At 37.9% G+C, this 22,871-nt stretch overlaps 1 protein-coding gene across 2 annotated transcripts in view; it reads right to left on the minus strand.

Moving 5' to 3' along the window:
• LOC117209731 (UPF0489 protein C5orf22 homolog) overlaps positions 1-22,871 on the minus strand; it is a 1,030,747-nt gene that overhangs the window by 243,536 nt on the left and 764,340 nt on the right. The gene's annotated exons all lie outside the window — the stretch shown is intronic.

The following is a 22,871-nucleotide window of genomic DNA, read 5'->3' on the forward strand; positions in this document are numbered from 1 at the left end:
AGATGGGGAAGGAAAGGGAAAGAAGTACACACGGCCCTGCCCTCATGATGTATTTTCATCGACGCTCTACTTTGTAGCGTCTTCCTCTTCTTCTTTTTCTTCTTCCCCGCTCTCTCCCCGCTTTTTCCTTTACCTGTTAGTCTCAGTAACTGATTTAAGAGGCACAGTCCAATTTGAGATAGCTAGCAAGACGATTTTTACCGCTAATTAAAGGTGCGTTAATTAAAAAAGTACAGCCCCTGGTTTCATGCTCGAATCGGCCTTTGATCGCTTATAAATCGTTGGATCATTAGCCAGCTCGGTTGCTCGCGGACGAAGAAAACCCTTTTGCGGTTCGTGCGCGACGATCAAACGCGGGAAGAATAGACGATTCTTCTTTGATTCCCTCTTTAAGCGGTGTGAAACAATAGTACGTAGGGAGAATGGGGAAGAACGAGAAGAAGGGGAGAAGAATATTCCGTCAGAATGCACGGTCTTGAGAAATACAACGATTGTTCAGAGGCGTTTAAAATTCTTTGAGATTAGGGTTGAGAAATTGTCGGCGGTAGATTCTTTCTTCGAGCGACGAGAAGCAAGCGTAAAAAAAGAAAAAAAAATAGTGTCATAATAAAAATGACGATTTACGTTCTATGTCATTGTTATAAAATTGGGGTCAATGATTTCAATGATCTACGCACTTCGGACACGTTTTCTCGCATCTTAACGACGTGAAATATCACTGAGGAATGTTAATCTGATGTTTTCAAAGCTATACATATATTTCGAGTTTGTCTTGCCACAATCGAAATAAAGAATGGAGTGGATTCTATTCGATAGGAGTTATTATAGCATCTGGTTATTGTTATATTTTATAAGATTCTGACTGAACGAAACTTCTCTATTATTTGAAATCAATTTTATTCGTTGGACTAAAATGTGAAAAATCTTCTTGGATTTTCGAATCTTTATGTGTTAAGTTGGTTACTTTGGTTAGTTCGACATCATTCTAAAGTTAATATACAATATTAGTTTTCATGGTATCATATTTATCTTCATAGTTAGCCGTGTTATTTTTATAGCTAAATAAAAACAGAAATAGAATATAGATATCCTATTTTGTAACAGCATAGCGCAACTTTTCTTCTATTTCTAGCTCTAAACCGTAAAGATAAACTTGTCCTAATCCATTAAGCGATAATCACAGTCATAAGAAAGCTGGAACAACACGCTAGACAAAGTTTTCTCCTTCGATAGTATCTCACTGTTTATCATCGTTCTCTGTGTCTGCAATAAATAGATTTAGACATACACCATTATGTTCATGTATAGTCTTTAACCTTTACTCGATGCTAGGGTAAAGTATCAATTTACTTTTCCTTCAAACGTCATCCACAGAATATAAAATGAAGTATCTACATTTACCCATTATGCCAACTAGTCTTCAACGATCGTTAACTTGGCTTAAGAACACCTTACTCTTGAAAATAAATCTTCCCTCGTCCGACTATGGCTATTTTACTTCTCTTTTTTATATTTGAGTGCGTTAATTGAGAGATTTAAAAAAGAACTGGTATAAGCGAATAATTGTTTTGACAGTTAACTTAATTCCAAGTAAACTACGAGCAAAGATAAACTTTAATGGAAAAATTTGTATACTTCTCATTACTTCATTCACGAAATTACGATTAACAATATAAATTATGCTGCTACAGGAGAAAAATTGAGAAAATAAATTGCCAATGAAAATATTAAAAGAAAGCGAAGATACTTGAATTGAATCTAACTTCGAATTTAATTCGGTTTCTTTAGAATTCAGAAATCCAAGGGAAAGACGTATAGGCGATAAAATTTGTAATTTAAGATAAACTCTCTAGATACCTAAACAACGATATTAGAATAATCTAAAAATAAAAAATCTACATGTTTCCAACACTACCGTACGCACTTCTAAATCTTTAAAAACTCAGAACAAAATCCTCTAAATAAGCATAGATACGAAAAGATATAGGTGTACCATTTTTCCTTGGTAGAATTCTTTATTAATAGTATATTTCTCCAATAACCAGAGATTAAAACTACAGATACTTTCGTTTCCTAAACACACCCAGAGAGTAGCCACGATTTCTAAAAAGAAAGATAAGAGACGAAACGGGACGAAAAACAAGCTTCCCTAACAGAGAGAAGTCCCTAAAAAACAGGCTCGGTGGCTGACCACGGCTAATCTTCTCGCGCCCCATAATTAATTACGCGTTATCTGGAACAGGTCCCGATTACGGCGTGTGTCTTAACGGGACAATGGTGAACGGGGTCCCCGATAATGGGCCAGATAGCGTGTCCTTATTAGGAAAAATTTAAGGTTCGAGCAGCGTGTTTACGAGCTGGTCCGGCGTTCGGCCCGCGCCAACGACAGAAACCGAGCCATATTTCTCCATGAAATTTAACGAACCTCTGGCGCAATGGGACACCATTAAAAAATTCCTCAGCGTCATATGCCATCGTGCACGCAACGCCGATAAACGCCGCTGGCGAACGCAGGCCGACTACAGAGTAAACGAACAGGAATGATAATATTACCAGACGTTTCACGCAAACGCCTTTGCAAAAGTGCCATCGGTGAAAAAAACTAATTTATTGGACTCGTAGCATAATTGTAAGCAGGATCGATTTATGAGGCCGTGTACGCGTGTCCCGTTCGATACCTTGCACATTGGACACGCTACATGAAAGAGCTCCCGCTACGAAGTTTCGCGGTAATTTTCTGTTTTGATATCCATGTTTTGATTCGTTTCTTTTGTTACTAGCGAAGGGAAGTGGAAATTGTTTATGGGTAATAATGGGAACTTCCATAGGATAGTAGGAACGGCATGTTTGGAGTTATAGTCAGGAATGTGGAGAATTTTAGCTTTGACAAATTTTTGTTCAATGACGTGGTTGCTATTTGTTACGAAAGATGTCTATTATTTGTTAATCGGTAATTTTTCTTAGAATTCTAGGTGTTATTGATATTGTACTTAGATTTTTAAGAAAACTATTTGCTCGTGATTTATCCTATATCTAAAGATTTAAAATATGTCGACCAATATCAGAAAAAGGCAAGAACATTGTTTCTTGTATAAAATAGCTTATTCTCTATAGATCCATCATTTTTCTGTGAATATTATTTTTGTTCTTACTATTATAATTAAAATTTCAAAGAAAATATGGTATAAAAGATCAGAAAAATATTTCTTATACCAAATAGTTTCTCTATAAATCCATTATTCCACTATAAATACCAATAACCTTCTTCGATAATGAAGAGATAAAGATACACCTGTATTATGACAGGATATAATATTTCCTAAAATATTCATGAAAATTATTATTTTAGATCTCCCTCGATATAAACGAAGAACGTAAATTTTCGTAACGTAGTCGGACGGACGTTTCAATTATTTAAGCTGACAACGAGCGCACTCGGCCGAAAGAGTTGGGAAACTCGAAAGTGCATTTCGTGCACGTAACGAACTTAAATAGACGGATCGTGTGCACCGGTTGGCCCGCGAGTATTATCAGATCAATAATTGCCAAGGAGGGCCGAACTTGCCGAACTTCGGGCCGCGTTTCAAGCTAATTCCTGCCTATCAGACCCGTGTCTGTCACCCGTAGCCTTCTTGGAAGGAAAAAACGAGAAGTTGGTTTCGCGTCACGGGGGAAAATACGGTTGCCATGTACCTAGCGAGACGAACCTTGGGAATTAAAATCATGAAAAATAAAGATTCCAGATGGATTGAAAAGAAACATTTAAATAGCGAAGCTATATAAAATATTTAAAGTTCGAGCGAAAAAGTCGAGAAATTTAAGGAGTATAAAAGAATCATCAAAGCTGCGAAACCAGTGCAGCTTGTATGTAACCAAAATTCATGTTAAAAATTTTCTACAAACATATTTCGACATATATATTTCTATAAATTTTATGTCAATTAAAAAACGATGATATCAAACCCATATAAGGCAATTCTTTTTAAGAAGAAAAACACGGAATATTTTAAATTTATGAAACACTAATTCCCTATCTTACGATGAGCTTCAGATAACGTACATTCACTATAGCTCCATTACCACGTAAATTATTTCATCCTCTGTGCATCGTACCGAGTACATTACAAATATTAAATGAATATTTTGTACATTCTTGTATACTATATACATTCTATATAATTTTACACGTTTCAATATTCCACGTTCGCATAAACATCAGCAGTCTATTCATTATACTTAAGCGTAAATAAGAAGCGAAGAAAAAAACGAGTATTTCGTAAATGAAATAACTACTACAAGTCGACGACCTATTATCCAGAAGGAAATTCTTCGCGAAGTTAAATTATAATCTCCATTCGAACCACCGAAGCTTATTGACTATACATTGAACAAAAACTCGAAGTACCTACGTCGATGAATATGAAGTATAATCTCTCAGCGAAAAAATACTGGCAAGGCGCAACAAAAAGACACAAAAAAACGACCTCCCGCGTTAAAGGGGTTAAAAGGGACGGGCAGCACGTATTTCTACGATCGTGCCGGGCAACAGGAGGAGCAAAATCGACGACGTTTCGCGCATAATTAAGCAGTTCTTGCGGGCGTATTTCAGGGCCGCGGTGACGTCTCTATCCCATGCGGCTCGCTCATATCGCGGCGTTTACTCGGATTTACATCGCGCATACATATGTATGGAAGAAACTACGATTTGTATCGTCACGTTGGCCAATTAAGGGGCCGGGGTCGTTAACGAAGAGAATAATTAGAAAGCGTTGGCAAGCCGACCGGTGCGGTGGACGACGTGGTGCACGTCCACCTCGCTTTTCAGCTTCTTTTTACTTTCTCAGCTTGGCTTGGCATCGCCGCGAGCCACGTTGGTACATGAAAGAAAGAAAGGAAGAAAAAATCGTAGAGAAAACGAGCGAGAAATGTGAGGGGGAGGGGAAATAAGAACGAAACGAAAAATTCGCGCTCAGGTTCTATAGGTGGTGTAAAGACACGGGGAATTAATATGTCTACCACGTGTATTTGCATTCGAAATGCCTGAATATGAAATGGACGCGCCTCCAGGCGGTCATGGAATATCCGAGAAACGGGCAATTAAAAGGGGGTAATTGGATAGATTCCTTTTCGTAGGACCACCCAGTGCATACGTGTATTATCCGCTGTTTCTTTCCGCGAGTATAAACTGTTATAGATGTTTGAATACCTCACAAAACAAATGAATGTAATACAATTTAGATCTGCGATCATATCTGGACAACTATATGCAGTTAACACACATTGATGAAAATAATGGGTAATATTAAGTAAATATAAGAGCAATAATTGAAGATCAATGAAAAACGATTTTGCAGAAACAACTGAGTCGAGTGACTTTAAGTGGGTTTGCTCACTGTTGGGATCTTAGAACGATTAAAATGTTCATCCATGCTCTAAAACTTTACAGAAATTTTGTGAAATGTCTAGCGAAATGCTATACGTTCAATAATGTTCAATAATAGAGCTGACTTTTGTTATTATCGAACCTTATAGGAATATTTTGTTACGTGACAAGCATTTTATCTTTAGATCTCTGAGTGTTCAAATTATAAGTCAGATTAAAAAGAATCTTTTAGATACAGAAAGACTCATAGGGTAATACAACTAGTCATATTTAAATAGTAACTATATATAGTAAGAATGGGTAATTTAACATTACTGGCCCGACAACTCCTGACGACAAGAGGATAGTGAAATTATTATTTTTTGGTACCACTCGCATGCTGTTATTACAAATTGATCAAAGTGTTCGGACACTTATGCGCAATACTGTTTGAGAATTACTAAATATCTAGAAAGACAATTCTTTATGTATCATGTATAATTTGGTTCGATTGGCGATGAAAGATATATACGAAGTGTAGCGACGAGTTTATTATAATATTTTAGAAGGGTAGGAAATTATTACTTCAGAGTCTGCTTTACGAGTTATTTCTTTGTTCAGACTCCCGGAGATTTTAATTTTGATTGGTTCGCGCCGTGATGGTTAATTACTTCCTCGAGAAGGATTTTAATTAGTTATGGACCTCTTTCGACGGATACAATTTCATAGTTTCTTCCCTTCGAATCTAATCAGAATCTAATTTACCCAGTCTATTACATCCCCTGACATCAAACTGTGATTTTCTAACAAACGCCAGTTGCTTGACTGATTAATATCACTTTTTACGCATCTTCGAGTTCATTTATAGCTTTACGTTATAAAATAATTAACTATATACGAAGAACGTGTTATGTAAAACATATTAGAATATATATAAAACTACGAAGGATATTTTATATGAAATATACCAAGCCTTTCACTTTTTGCTTATTATTCGAACAATATCAAAAAATATCGCGAACAACAAACCTACAGCAGAAAAATTGTGCGCAGTGTTGCGTGAATAACAATCAAAATCCTTTGATTTGTCCGAGCAGATTCTCTGAATAAATTATTCGAAAGAGGAGACAATTGCGCTTGTGCATTGACCAACAATCGATTGCTATGTAGATCGATACTTCTTATCTGCGATCGGGAAAAATTACCCGTCATTAATTCTCACCTAGGTCTTTCAAACCTATCATCAGCTATTGTATAATGAAATTGCGATACAATTGCATTTTTTCCCGCAACATCTACTCTCTGATATACACACGTATACTACCATTTTTAAGTATATGGAGATTTGAGACGATTTTTATTAATGATACATGAATTTTAATGAAACAATAATAAATGAGAAGTTAAATACACAGAATTTAGAGAGATGTTAATTTTTAAATATTATTGCTGGTATTAATCATCATAGCCTGTCATTTCTAACTTGATAAAACGTATCCTTTAATCAAACGTGCCGAGGACGATTAAAAGCCAAAATACCATATTATCTGACACATACAGACGCAATTTTTTACATTGCTTTACGATACCTTTAATAAACCTTGTACTCGTCCTGAATTTTGTAATTTCATAATTAAATTACGTTCTATACAAAATAATTTTCGTTCGCATAATTTTGAGCGGTACTGTACACACAATGGATTTTTCTGCTCTAAATACTAAAATACCATCGATCAGATTCACGACTGTTGCTCGACTACGCGCGACTTTACAAAAAAAAAAGCCAGCATGCACGGCGAATTAATCGTCTCGATGGTCGATTCGCGGGCCGGGGATCGGATTTGTTGTTTTCACCGGTGGTGCAGATTTTTTTCCCTGCCGGAGACACGTTCGCGAATTAATGGTGATGGTAGTAGTCGAGTGGCGGTAGCGGGGAGGGAATCAAGCGAGGGGAAAAAATTTGATAAACCGCGCCTCTGCGGTGGCTTTTTTCCCTCTACTCTCTGGCTCTCTCTGTAAACCGGCCAGTTGATATTTGCCATGAAAATCGTTCCGCATGTCGGCAAACAGAACGCCACCATGCGTTGAATCGCCTAAAAATATATTCCGATTGGTCGATCAGTGTTTCCCGAAATCGCGACCCGATAAAGAGCAACGGTTTGGACAAAAACGACGAGAGGAGAGGAAAAGAACAAAACAGAAAAAAAGAAAAATATGCGAACACCGACACGATTTTCGGAGGCTGTAAAAAACACGTGTTTGCACGAGGAGCCGCGGTTGGGCCCCGATCAGATGGCTACAGGACTGATTTGCATGCGACCTTTGCCTCCAGGTGTTCCAGAATTTACATACGAAAGGGTGGCGCTCACAGATTTCTCCCCCTCCTGGATCCCAATTTCTTTCTCTTTCTCTCTTCTCCGTTTCTCTTCTCCCGTTTCGTCTCCCTCTGTGCCTCTATCTTCCGCTTTCATTCTCGCATTCTCTCTCTTGTTCCCTCCACGACAGCTCTGTTCAACCCCCGGTGTACGCATTTATGGGTTACTGGCTCAGCGTGTCGCGTCGTTAACTCGCCGTTAAATTTTCGTTAACGTCGCTCTTTAACCGGTAAGCATTCGCCGGCTGCATGGAAATTACGATCGGCGGAAATTAATAGCAAGCTTCGTACAATGTTTCCACGTCGATGTTCATTATACATATAGAGTAAAAAGTAAATTTGCGTTGATGTTTTTACATGTGGAACATTATGCAAGTAATATTCTGAAAGATATAATTGGACGAGACTGTATTTGCCAAGTCACTGATATTTAACACAACGCTGCATACAAAATCGAAATTATTTCGCATTAAATGCATTAAAGATGTCCGATTTGATAAAATTATATTTGACCAATTATCGAAAATCGATTATAATACTGGCAGCCACTTGATGTTCAAAGATATTCAATTTGTGGAGATGACACTTCTCCGTAATCGATTACTCGTTGAATTTAGTTTCCGTCAAACATACAAACATTTCTACGATATTTGTTATACCAATGTGTGACTCTGTACACAAGAGCACAGAAGCTTCAGTTAGTTGGAGAAAAAGAAAAAATACTCAAGAGTCGCGGTAAATTTACACAAGCAAATTTGATCTATTAAGCGAACTACTTTGCTTCGAAGCAAATAACTTCTCATCGATATTCATATTTCGATTGAATTTCAAGAATTCAAGTTACATAAAGCAAGAAGAAAACAAAGCTATTAGATGTAAAATATATTCGTGACAAACCAGCTGAGGCAATATTTTTTATCGAAAATGATCCAACTGTAACCAGTGGCAAAAAAATTCCTGCTCTCGGCTGAAACGAAGAAAACACACGCCGACGTAGGCGGATTCCGCGAATAGTTCGCGAGCGGAACGACGATTGAACGACTGAAAGGCCGTTATAAATTCAATCACGCGCACGCCGGGCCAGAAACGAGCAAACTGAAAAGAGTCCCATGCAATTACTTGTGATTATGGATCGGTATCGCGCGCGATCGAGGCCGCGGCGAATATCGTTCGCGTGGCACGTAACGAGCGTTTCCACGCGAGCCATTGATTTATTTATCTCGGAACGCGAGCGTAGATCGTGTTTATCGTTCAAGATTATCCATCTCAGGTCGAGGCGGAAACCGTTTCCAGCTAATCGCATTAATGTTTTGTGGACAAGTCGAGTGTTACTACGTTACTCGAACAACAAACGTGTAATAAAAAAAGAATGACTTTGAAAAATTAGATTCTTTAAGAGTGAAAGTTCTTTACAATTCTATTAGATCCTGGAAGAGTAACGTTGATTTACCTTGTTTATCGCCTTATTTTTTTTTTTTTTTTTTTTACCAAAGCGCCCGATTCTCGGAATATCGAAACGCGATTTTTTCCGCCGCTGGTCCCGGGAGTCCGATTGCACAGTGCCACAAGTAAATGACAGTCTTGTCACGAGACGGCTTGTTTTTCTTTAAATTGTCGTTTTCTTGCCGACTGACAATGAGGTAGTTGCAGTTCTTCGAAATGCACATTAATCGCGTGCAAACATGCTCCGATTTCTTGCCTCTACTTTCTAATTTACTTTTTCAATCTGCAACTGGTTATTCGATGTATCGGAAAATTATATAGGGAAGTTTAATGTGTACACTTGCGCGTCTCGTAAATCCTTCTTTTTCTGAATATGGAATTCACGATACAAGAGTATAGAGTACTTATTAGATACGTGAATGAACGTTTGATTATAGTGGATAAATAATTGTTTTAAAAGTACAGGGATAGATAATGACGATTCTTTCTAATGAATCACAGTGAACAAATTTAGAAACGAAGGCGGAAATAATATAGCAGTTAAGTCTGAAACAATACCGATTTCGACTACTGTCACTCTAACTTCATGGAAGTTGTAAGAAGGATTTTTCTGCTTGGCGTGATATTACAATCGTGAAACGGGCTATGCACTAATTCAACAAGAATATTCAAAATATCGTTATAAACTTGTAACTCGACGAACTTCTCGTGCGTCTATAACGGAATAATTATTTTTCTTTTTATCACCCTGATTCGCGAGGTCGCAAGATTTAACGCAAAATTCTTTTACATCAGCTCTATTCATAATCCCTCATCGATAAGAAAATATTTTCTTCTGAACAACAAGATCAGCAGCTGCAGAATTGCGCTTATCGCAGTCCTCCTTTCTCCTTCTTCTCAGAGTCATCCAATCAACTCAATCTTCCATACATATATGAATCAGATTTTCATAATTGGACTATGAATATTTGTATGTTTGTGAAACATTTCGATTCTTCTTCTGCACAAAAAAGAAAAAAAAATAAATGCACAGAACATGTTGTAAATTCGCACTAAAGTACTCGCTAGACTATCGAAAGATAAATCCCTATTTAAATTTCATTCGTCAGTTGCGCTTAGAAAAATCCAACTAGCGAAAACACCGGTAAACTATTCGCAATATATCCTCGCGTTAAATAATAATAACAAATATAATTGTTATTATGAAATATATATATATTTTTTCTTATCAAAAACATGAAAAGTTTATAGTCAACCGAACCAATTCATAGAACGATATGTATGTACATATAAATGTGTCATGTGATTTTTGTCGGTTCAGTTTACCCCCATCCTTTCCCCTCTTCCGTTCCCAGCTAATCACTTAATCTGCCCCGGAACCTCCCCGGTGTCATTGCGCCTACGCGCGCGTATGATGGCGTGCGTGTGTATGCGTGTTCCGCGATGATGAAGGAGAGGGCCGGCCGGCAGCCATCTTGGCTGACGTCAACTCATGCCGAGCACGCAACCGCGAAACACCGACTTCCTCGTTGCGATAGCGCCTTACTTTTTTATTGCTGCCTCTCTTTTCCTCTTCCCGACCCTCTCTGTTCCGCCACTTCTTTTACGTCCCCTCCGTCTACACACTATGAGGTGTGCTCGTATGTATCGCGTACGTACACGTGTTTAGGTTGCGAAACGAAGCGAAACACCCCTCCCGCGATATCTAAAATGGCGGAATTTAATGGACAAACGCTCGGCCGCTATTCGCCAGTCGCTATGAAAATTAAGGTAGGCGGCGGTGGCGGCTGATCTTTATCGCGGTTCGTTCGGTTTCCCCGTCGTGAAAACGGTGAGAAAATCGCGCGCTCCTCGCGTCACCGAGGATCCGCCGCACCTGTTCAACGAGGAAAAACGGTACCGAAGAATCTAGTTCCTTGATGTTATTGGAACTCCTCGTATTGGTCCTTGGACGGTATCGCGTTTTAATCGTCGACTTTTGGGTATCCTCGGAAAATAGACAATGATAGTTTGTGTGAAACGATAGCACTAATGGTTTGAGTCCTTTAATGTTAATTTCTTAATGATTCCAGTATCGTTAGGTCGTAGACGATTTTAATAATTTGAGTTAAGTTTTAGTTAGGTCGTTTAATTTTAGGATATTTGATCTTAACTTGTTTTGTATATTTTAAGGAATAAGTGTTATTGTTGGTCTACGTACAGAACATAAATTAAAATGAAATTAACATCGAAGGAAAATTCAATTTAGTGTTAATCAAAGCTTTGTGGCGTATGTATGAGCCTACAGTATTAATAGGAGAGTTAAATCGAGGGTTAAATACGGTTGACTAATAATTTGTTTAATGTACCGTGTAATATTTGCTATGTAGCATTCGCTAAAATGAGCACTTTCTACTGTAAACTGCGAGCACGTGGTGTCTGGCTAGGGAGGGCTGAAACCACTTTTATTTCTATCTACTTGTTATTCCTCGTTGAAATCTATATCATTTCGTGTATTACTATTTTATCAATTTGATTCAATCCTACATCACCTTTATTTTTACATATTATGTTCTAATATTGTCTATCGGTATCTTTAATCACATAAACAAGAGTCAACCCGGTTCGTCTTGATCGACGATCTATGATAAATTTTTGATTATGTAAGAATTACACGCTCGTAGTGAAATATCCACCATATTTAAAAAACATTGCAACTTTGTTTACGATAAGATAATTACCATATCGTAAACTGTATCGTAATTCATCTTAATCCGGAATGAAGAAAACGGATGATCTATCGACAAATATTTCCGTAATGTCGAAGAACTTTCCTAAGAGCTACACTGTCTTGCCTGTTCTAATATCGTTGCAAACCAGATGTTTATAATTCGTTGGTCAGCTTGTTTGTTAGTCGTGCTAACCAGAGATGAGCCAGGTACATACATGTCGAACGAACAATGTGCAGAATCTGGAAGTTGTCTACGCACAGGAAAATGTAGATATGAAGTTGTTTCAGTAAGCCGTGCTGCAAATACAATGAGCATTTTTTTTAACTTTATTCCAATTTTTAACGTACTCGTAGCTGACCTCAGAAAAATAAATTTTCTAACAAGTCTATATCTTACTATTGCGTTAATTAGTTATCATTTTTAGATATATGCAATTGGTCGAAATTTCCTTCATTAGGAATTTCATCGTTCGTAGTATCTTAAAATTAGCAAACAACGTTGTTTAAGTTTCATTTTCACTCTTATACTTTATCTTTAATTATATTAAAATTGTTACATCCATAAGCAAGACGATATCCTATATTAAGTTCTTAATTAAATGGTTCTAAAAGAGAGGACAACATCCTAAAAAAGTAGAAAGTAGCGTCCAAATTAATTCGCAGGATAGAAATACGCAATTCAAGCATTTCGGATGTGTGGAAATTAAAATTCCTTAATAACAGTCTACGAATAGGCTCAAACCGTATATTATTAGAGATTCTTTTAATTAAGAGCCAAAGAACTGTAATCGAGAAGATTAACATTCCAATAAAGTCAATGTGAACGCACACATTAAAGCGCCTGAAATAAAAATGCGAAATATAGAAAATAAAAGTTCCGAAAGTAGAAATGCGGAACCCTTAACATCTCAGATATATATCGCTGTAAAATTGAAAAGGTTGACAGATTCAATGAACTTGCATCGTTCGACGATCCTTCGATTTGTACCGTGAAGAACCAGTTTTAAAATAGCGAAAAGGATAAGAGGGTGGAAGTAGTGAAGTAAGAAGGAGCAAAAAGACTTGCCACAGCGGCCGCTGTCGTTGACTCCGATAAAAATTGTCTTTTTTGTAAAAACATCACGATTTATTACGGCGCCTACTGCTCGTCACCGATCGAAAACCTGCTCCGGCAAAAAGCGAATGAAAAACGAGATCAATAGCCGACCACGTCTCGCTAATCCGGAGTGAGCTCGCGTTTCGTTTTCTTCTTTCGGATGATCACGCCGGCGAGTGGTCGGTTAACGCGCGAAATGGAACGGGTAAACTGTTCTGGACGTTGCTGCACCTTTTCCAGCTGAATATTAATTTTTTATACAATCGTTGGATTCGCGTCAATAGTCACGATAGCAGTGAAATAACGCTGAAACAGCAGAAATTGTATTTTCCGTGATCCTTTGTTTTTACACGTGTACGTATGTTTCAGAAACTTATAACTCTGTAATATCGGATGATTAAGTTCATCGATGTCTAAATCTTCGGATAATGTTTTAACTTCTTCTAGTTGTCAATTATGTTATTCATTATCTGAGGAAATTGATGACAGACTGTTTACTAAGAAACAACATTGCACGGTTTTCACAAATGTAGAACTTTAGATTTATTAAATTAAATAGAATCTTAGTTTTATAATAATATTTCTTGATTTATACGATATTTAATAATGACAATTGTACTTTACAGGGAATCTTAAAATAGCTTCAAGAATACAAATACATTTGTGAATTAAACTTTCATTACAAAAAATGCAGCAATTTAAGAAAATCTGAATCGAATCTGCTCTATTCAATTTTCTAATACATAGTAGAAATTCAGTTTCGCTTTATCTCAAGAACAGAAAATGTCCAAATGTCAGATTTTTATTTGCATTTGCTATGATTATATTTTATCTCAGATTTCTAATAACGAAACTTGCAAATTAGGATTTATCAGGACTTATAAAACTTCCGCAGGGGAAACAAACGATTTGTACGTCGTGCTCGAATTACTATTATCGTTCTGTCATGCCCTATCGCAGGGATTACTGGTGCTGACTGTTACTTGTCTACTTTATTGCCTACTGTGCCGCCGTGCTAGCACTATAATATGCTAATAGAGGGATGCTAGCCTCCCCTTGTAACGACGTATCCTGTTTACGAGAACCGACCCCATGCGTCCCTTTCGCGTTCGCGAGAACGTTACAAAGATCTTAGGAAGACTCGTATGAGCAGTGGTTAGCATGCTCGTGTATCGACAGGAAATATTACAGGGGATGAAGTCAAAGATGTATGAATTGACGAACATTTAGAACGTCATATTTCTCTACAAGTTGGCATTCTACCTATTGCTTTGATAATTTATAGCACTTTTCGTGACTGCAAATTCCACCCTAGTTTTACTATTACATACTCTTCTTTGTTCCTTGTATTTTCCTGCCTTTACTTTTTTACCGATTCCCTGTGACTCTTTCCTTAAATATAAGATTTTTCTATACATTTCTTTCTTTCTTTAAATTGTTCGCCTCTTCCTCGAATAGAAATTTCTCTAGAGATTTCATTGCGCCGAGAGTAATTAGCAATTAAATCATCACCTTGTCGACGACTCTTGCTTTCAATTTACAATTGAAAATAATTGGAAAAAGGAGACGCAGGAGACCGAAGATGAAAACAAAACTGTGTGACGCAAAAAAACAGCGTTGTGAAAAAAAAGTTCATCCTATCATTTCTGCGCGTGTAACTCTATCGAAGTCGAGCACGGTCGCGTTTAACCGTGGAGCTCTAGCGCCGATCAACCGTATCGACAGAGGAAACAAAGGCCGGGTACTTGTTCCGCATGCCGGAAAATTTCGGTTCGATCTCCTCGTAGGAAACAGAACGAATCGAAAAAAAACCCCGGTCAGGAAAAAAGGAAGGGGTAAAAACACGGGACAAAATGTAGGAAAAAGAAAGAAGAAAAAATAGGGGTGAAATCAAAAGCGTCTCGCGTTGTTTGCACGCATCCAGGTTAAACGGGGATCGGTCGCGCGCGCACGATCATCCAGGCCGGACGATTGACCGAAGCGGAGCTGGGGGGTGGTTTGGGGCTTGGTTACGGGCGTGGTGCACACGATAAAAATGGCGCTACGTCGGGGCGAGGGTGGCCTCTTTTATTCTCGCATAAATGCCGCGTGTGTGATGCACCCCCAACAGACCGCCCCGGTTTACTCTGCTGAAAAACACCGTTCACCTTTCTCTTTCTTTTCTCTCTTATAGCCCAGTCTCCCCACTCTAGCCACCCCCTGTTCTTCTTTTTTGGTAGCGCGGGAACCCTCGCCCCTGACGCTGTTCTACCCTTCTCGTGATTGGGAGGCACGAGTTTCCCGCTTAACCCCCGAACAGCTTATTATGCGACAGACTCGGGATAGATGGATGGCACGAGAATGGTTTCGGGATTGTCAGAGGGCACGTCGGCGACAGATCGAAAGGTTTTCGAAGGTTTCGAAGGATTGCCGCGTAGACATCCAGTGACACCAAAGGATTTCCTTTGTTCAAGCGTAGGGTTGATTTTGGATTTGCATTTTCGAGAAACGAATCTCTCAATAGCCAAACTGATCGAGTTTCTTGCCGTTATTGATTTCACATTAGGTAAATATAGAATTAATAACCGATATCTCTTCGTAAATTTATCTATCGTAAGGGAACAGAACGAACAATCGCAAGTTCCAAGGGAAATTTTAAAAAATGGTGTTCGTAATTGTTAGTTTTCTATGCGTTCCGGTTTATGCATCCAGCTTGTAAATGATTCAAATAAATAAAACACTATGATCATATATTAGTAGACCATATAAAGCCGGGGGATTCTATTTTAAAACAAAGAACAAAAAAATGAGAATCAAAGTGTAAGAAACTTTTGCCGATATAATTGAGATAGTCGAGTCTCCAAACGGTGCTAATAAAATTACAAAATGTTTCGTATAACATACACAACGTGATCATAAAAGATGTCTATAGGTGTTCGAATGTGGAAAGTGTCTATAAGTGTCTGGTAAATCTATGTGCGTATTACGAGCGATGTAACGTTACATGTCAGGTGCAATGTTCTATCGAAGCGGAATTACATCGCATAAAGTATCGATCGGACGAACAATGAACGATTCCGTTGTAGAGTGCCGGACGTGGAATCTGGTGCGGTTTAATCTCGCGTTTCAAAGAGCGCTCTTGACGCTGTCATAACAATAAGTCGAATAGGGGATGCGTAGGAAGGTGCAATCAATAATTAAATAAACGACGAAGGTCGCCTCGAAGCCCGACGATTGATCGCGTGATGGGCCTAATGGGCGAGCGTTATGGGGTTTCGACGTTCGTCAAGCGCGCCAGGGGGACCGGAAACTTTCGTTTCTTCTTCGTCTCTGACGAAACTGCGGGTCGCTCCTTGCTCGTGACACATTTACTTTGGTATAAGCTGCTTCTTTAACATACTGTCTTATAAGAATTTTTATGAGAGTTTCATATATCTGTGTTTGATGAAAAGGATTTTAGATACATAAATTGTTAAAAATTAAAGAAGCATAGAAAATATCATAAGATTGAATCCTTGATTGAATGATATTATTACAAAGTTGAACGATACAAAGATAAATTTTCGCATTTGTAAATTTTGCATTTATATTCGATTGAAAATTATTATCGATCTGTTGCTTGAAACGTTTACCTATTTTTATTTCATGGTTCTACCTTCTTTATATACCCAAAAACGATCTTAATCATTTTTCCGAAACATCAAATATATTCATTTGATGATACAATATGCAATCACTAAAGTATTGACCAAAAGACCAATATTCAAACCAAGAAAAACGATGTACTATATTGCAATTTGCAAAGAAAAGGCAATATTTCTCGTTCAAAAATATTTCATTATCCCGGGAAAAAATCGCTAAACTCTGTCATTCGCAACTCATATCCTCTGGACGAATTACAATCCCGCTCATTGCTTTGGGAACGCGCCATTCATCGACGCGAGACAGCTAGCGCTCGTGCGGTCAGTTCGGGTGAAAAAACGAGCGCCGGAATGAAAAAAAATCAGGGTTAGGCAGTCGACGGTGGGTATATAACACGCCCCTAACAATTCCATTTCCGGATGTGATAAACCGTACGATCGCGGCCGCGCAGTAAACCGATCGAACCGGACGTTACAGCGCGACGATCTCGCCCCAAAATTCGGATCGTTTCACGCGACTGTGGCTGACGCATTCGCGCGAACATGCGTGACCTCGCCTCGACAACGATATACCTTTTCTACGTATTCATCCTGTCGATTATCTGTTGCTCTGCATTTTTTTCGGCAATTCCATTTCAATAACTGATGTTGGTAAAACATATGTTCTTTTGTAGAAGATAATTGAAGATTTTACTAAGTTTTTTTTATTTAAGCATGAAAGTTCGTGCGAGGAGTATCTTCTTGAAGAACTATGTTAATAAAATACTACTCTCAAATGGTAAAGTTTGAAATCATAAGTGAAAATAATTGAAATTCCTCGAATATTCCCCATAGAGTTGTAAAGATTGATAATAGAGAACATTGAACATTATATCAAACGAAAGATCATAAATTAACATTCAATTTTTACAAATTATTTTTATATATGTGCTTGTTAATACAATGTAGGAAGAAATTTTTTAAACGATTGGTTTGTTTCCTAATTCCGTTTATGATCGAAGGAATTACATCTCGCATTGACGAAAAAGGGTGAGATTTGACAAATTTTACAGATTCATTTAAATTTGCTACGGAAAATGAATTTATAATTGCGATCGTATTATTTCAAAATAACAAGTCAACAGTAAAAAGAGAAATATTTTGAAAGATCTTTTTACGATATAATTCTACAAATTTTCTATCACGAGTCACACAATTTTTACCATCGCACTAAACGTGTATTTATAATTTTACAACAAATATTCGACTACTATCTCAACAAAGTTTCATGCTCAATGTCCTCACTGCAATACTTTTTCCTCTCGTATTTTCTCTACATATATCATCGCTAAAAAGGATAATATTTACTTTCAAAACTATACACACGTTAATGACTACTGTGTCACGTAACAGTCGTCTATTTACCAATTTCAACTTAAATATTCACAATACAGACGCATATATGTATGTCAAAGGAACACACGTTGCAATACCTATAGTTAGAGAAACAGAGATAGAAAAGCAGGAGCGCAGGGGGTGAATAGTCAGAGTATGGGTGAGATGACTATGCAATTGCATTGGCCACACCGTCACGTAGCCACGTTTACGTGGATGCCGGTAGACACGTATAATGGCAGTGCGCGCATCGTCGATAGTTATTGCTTTGTTATTGGACTGCCTGACGCGCAGCCGGCCGGCACCGAATGTTGGATTTCCCTTTATTGGAAATTTCCCGCGTCCCACTTCTGCGATTCCCCGATTTCCCGTCCGCAAATATAACTGGCGAGCCGTCACGCGTGCGATTTCACCCTTCCGCCCTCGCTTTCCCCGTTTCTCCCTCTCGATTCGCCACCTTTGTCTTCCTCTTTTCCATATCCAATCGCGTCGAGTCCTCTCGATCTCGCTCGATAAGGGGGGTGGATATAAGGACAGTTTCGCGGTTTATGGGAGTGAAATAAAATGAAGTTGGATGTTTGGATAGTTGGTTTAGTTACGTGTTATTGATAGTATGACGAATCTTAGTCTTTGTCTTTTCTGTTTGGAGTTATACTATCTTTAAGTAAATTTCATCTTTCAGGCCTTTTTATTCAGACCCCTTGCATCATTAGCTAGTTAGTTGGTGAATTATTTTGATTAATTTGATTAATTAGAAATTTTTTAAATTGACGCTTTTTTATTTAATATGTAGAATTTTTAAAAGTAAGATTGTAGCTGTAAGATGTAATTCTCGTACATCTTGTTACGATACGGGAAAAATTAGTTGTAATTAATATAATATCCTGGCAATCTGAAACAATCAAAAATATCTTCATTCTCATCATCATTTGAAACCAAAAGATATGACGGTCATTTATTTGATGTTCTTCATATTGATACCACAACCCAGACAAATAACAAGCCATAATATTCTAGTAATCTCAGACAATAAAAAAGGCCTTAATACGCGTCATCGTTTGAAACCAAGAAATCGTTTGAAAGACACGACGATTGAACAATTCTACTTTACGTTCCCTTAAAACTAGGATTTAAATACATTATTTGTAATAACATTAAGTTCACTTCCTAAGCGAAAATCCATCTTCTTCATAGACCAAAACGATCGAGAGTTGATTTCCTCCATTTTGTGAAAATCTTCCGACCGATCCAATCACCGATGCAACGAAGAAGAGGGTGGGGTTGCACGTGGCTTAATTGATTTGATTTCGAGGGGTTTTCATCCCACTTTCGCTGTGTACGACCCTGCAGCCCTATATTAACGTGGCCCTTTCCCCCCACTTCATGGTGTTTCCCCCCATAGTTTTCGAAAAGGTCGACCGGGGTTCGAACATCGATAAACTCAGCGGCTCACATGCTGAACGATGGCTTCCATCTTGTCATTCTTTCCGACTACGTGCAGCATTCATCTTGATGATGTATTGCGCGTTTAGAGTATTTGATATCGTTATAGGAGACTCTGTCATTCGATAATGATAATCGTGTCGCATTTACGGGTGCAGATATCGTTTCGTCGTTACGTCATTTAAATAGGATTAAATACGTTCTATTCTGCCAGTGATCTCCGGGATGACCTCTTGGCGATATTAATTAGAAATTGTAACATTAAGACGATTGCAGTGGTTGCTTATTCATTAGTAGAGATTTTATGAAAATTTATACGTTTATGCACAGGGCTATGTATAATTATGTATTTATGACACTCTCTAAAAATTGTAACGAGAGGCTTACGTCGGATATTTTACCATATTCTTGCACATTATGTGGACTATGTATATTTTTGTACATTTAAATTTCTCACAAATGCAGAAAAGTCCACGCTCCGATATCTCCGAGATTTCCGATATCTCTTTCCAAAGATTATCAGTAGGAAATGTCACTTATATTATTATTATTAATAGCGCCCATTTATGTTATATTTTATTGTCCTATATTTTATGTAATTTAATAATTCTCAAAAATTAATTTCATCTCATATAATTTGCTAATTCTGAGAAATTAATTCTTAAAATGAGAATATCAATAATAATATTAAATTTGTAAAATTTGAAGATTCTGAGTAAAAGTAATTCTTGTTCTTGGAAGTGTCAACGATGGATCATATGAAATATTACACATCACTCTAAAAAAAACCCAGTTTCCTCGTGTCTTCTAAAAAACGAAGGAAACAGTTGCAGATGATTCTTATTAGCATTTGCCTATCTACGTTAATGCAGTTTTTTGTTTTAATCGTAACTCGTTAGCAGTTCATCGTGGTAATCCTTCGAAAGGGTGAGTCACGATGGCCGGAAGTCGCCAAGGATGATTCACGAATCCGTCTGCTTGCAAAATCAGCACGAAAGCGATTTTTCTTCCGGTGGACTTGGCAAAATTATATCTCGCGGAAATATTCGGTGAGATCATCGTGCGTATAATTCGCCCTTTCGATTCGCAACACAGCGATTGGTCCTGGTTTCGTCGAATGGAAATCGCCATACGTTTGCAAGAGCCGCGAAATTTTGCCAGAAGACGCGTTGCGCAACCCATGCGAACTTGCGCAACGATATTCGCGAAATGAAACATCGTTTCCCAACGATCTCGAAATTGAACGTCCAACTGCGGTTTAAACTTGCATTATTCGCAATTTGTTGCAACAGAAGAGCGTCCGTAATAAATACCGATTTTATGATGCAAGCAATATCTCTATCTATAAATCAACATTTCGTCTTGTACTATATTCCCCATAAAAATTCCGCGCTAGTGTTTAAGTATGAATTATTTTCTCTTGTCTGAGGAATTGATACGATTTCCTTCGTGAAATAATATTTTACCAACATTTTAAATTGAGAAATTAAAAGAGAAGAATATTTTTAAATAATAATTATAATTATTAAAAAAAAACAATCCTTCCATTAAAATTAACAAGAAGAATGCATATAAGTATACATGTTATCAACATTTTAACGATGGGATGATTTTACCGTGAACGATGATTATGTTCAAATTTTTCAAACGGTCAAGATATTGCTATAAAAACATCAAAATACATACAGAGAATCTTTTCTATTAATATTTTTACTATTATTTGAAAAATACGATACCTATATCTCATGTTTATACATTGCAAACGATTATCTCATACAGGATGTCAACTGAGATGCTCCATTGCTAATATATTAAACTATAGAACAATTAACAATTGCAATATCGCGATCAAATTATTCTATAACAACTATATTTAAACACAACATCAACCATCTGAAATCCTCCAATATCTCACACCTCTGCACATCCTCCAAATCCTCCGATACTCTCAACAAATTTCCCCAATTCCCGTAACTCTTTATAGAGGACCAGAAAGAAGATAACCTCCCCTAAGAACCATCATGCCAATTCATCTACCAAAAGGAAGACACGAAGAACACAGGTTCGCCTTTGGTGTTGCAGCCAGAGTTCACGGAGTAATTTTCAATATCCACCTTATTAGCTCGGAATAATATCTCGTCCCAGGAGCTTCGCCTCTCCCCAGGATTACACGGTGCTCGCTCGTTTCCATCGGCGAACGTGGCTGCCTCTAATACCGCTGCCACTCGAAACGAAATCTTATCCATATTTCGTGACTCGAAACACCGGGGATCGCGGACGACGAACACGCGGGACGAAAGGGGACGAAGATTTCCGCGAGGGCGAGCGGAAACGCGAGGAATCCGCGCGTCGAGGGGAGCCAACGGCTCGGTTTCCTTCGTCCCTTCGACACGAGCTTCTTTCGTTTACGACCACGTAGGCGTTTTTACGCGCGCATCCTCGATTTCGTTCCCGGACCAACCGGGTATTAAAGTTCTGTTTTACGCGTCGACGTAACCCCCCGCCGTCTTCCGTTTTACTCTATTTCATCCTGTCGGCGAATCTCCTGTGTTTAAGGAACGAGTGGGATTCTTAGATACCCTTTGAAGAGTTTCGTCATTTTTCGAGGAAGAACAGCCCCACCGAGAACCTTGGCTCTCGCTTACCATGCCGAATATATTCCTCACCACGTCGAGTTCTCTCGACAAGTTTGATTGCCGCGAAGCGTCGGCGGATGTCAGCGTTTGGTTCGGACAAGATGAACGAGCTCCGCTTGAAAAGCGATTCGAATAAGGGGCGTTTCGTATGGGTTCGCTCTCTCTCTCTCTCTTGCGGTTTCGTGCGTCTCTCTTTTTCGGGCCTTCGAAAGAGTGGGAGACTCGAGGGGGTCGTTCCGTTCGTTTGGATAGGATACTCGCTACTCGAGTGGCCTCCGTAATAAATTGGGAATCATTTTTTGAAGGTGACTGGATGATAGTAGTAGCCATAAGAGGAATCAATTTTTGAGAAAGTTCTAGGTTTTACAGGTTGCTTCTTGATTAGGTCGATTATAAATGATTGATAAAGAATTAAACATTAGTGGAATATGTTTTGAAGATATTTGTGTTTACAAAAGTAGTCACTATAATTATGTTAAAAAATAATTGTAGTTTCTCATTAATGACTCTAAGAAGCATCAGATTCATCGATATACGTACGTTTTTTGCAATTTCTAAATTTCATCGGAAGTTTCTAATATCTCGAAACTTGGTTTGAATAACGATACACATAATAGATAGAGCATAAAAATTCCTAAACAATATGTTTCTCATATGATGAATACAAAAAAACAAACTCGATTAAGAAGTCATTTGGAATCATTAAGAAACACGAAGTAATAACATCTGACCTATACGATCTTTCATACTAAATTTCAACGTGAACATAATTAAATAAATTGTAGTTTCCAAAAGAAGAATCAAAATTTAAAA

This window comes from Bombus bifarius, unplaced genomic scaffold, assembly GCF_011952205.1.
Source record: "Bombus bifarius isolate JDL3187 unplaced genomic scaffold, Bbif_JDL3187 scf7180000008193, whole genome shotgun sequence".
Taxonomy (NCBI): Eukaryota; Metazoa; Arthropoda; class Insecta; order Hymenoptera; family Apidae; genus Bombus; species Bombus bifarius.